Genomic DNA, 353 nt, shown 5'->3' on the forward strand with positions numbered 1-353 from the left:
GGGACCAAACAGCTGCCTTGCAGACATCCTCCAGAGGGATCCCAGACAGGAATGCGGAGGATGCTGCCATAGCCCTTGTGGAGTGTGACCGAACCCTGCCAGGGAGAGGTTTGCCCAGAAGTTCATAGCAGAGGTGGATGGTGCTAGCCACCCATTTGGAAAACCTCTGCGTAGACACGGGCAACCCCTTCTTTGGTTCCGAGTAGCATTGAAAAAGTCTCTCGGACCGACTGGAGGCAGCAGTTCTGTCCAGGTAAAACGCGAGCGCCCTCCTGACATCAAGAGAGTGCAAGCGTCGCTCTTCATCCGACGTCGGATCGGATGCCAGAGTGGGCAACACAATGTCCTGGCAC

Source organism: Sceloporus undulatus, chromosome 1 (assembly GCF_019175285.1).
Source record: "Sceloporus undulatus isolate JIND9_A2432 ecotype Alabama chromosome 1, SceUnd_v1.1, whole genome shotgun sequence".
Taxonomy (NCBI): Eukaryota; Metazoa; Chordata; class Lepidosauria; order Squamata; family Phrynosomatidae; genus Sceloporus; species Sceloporus undulatus.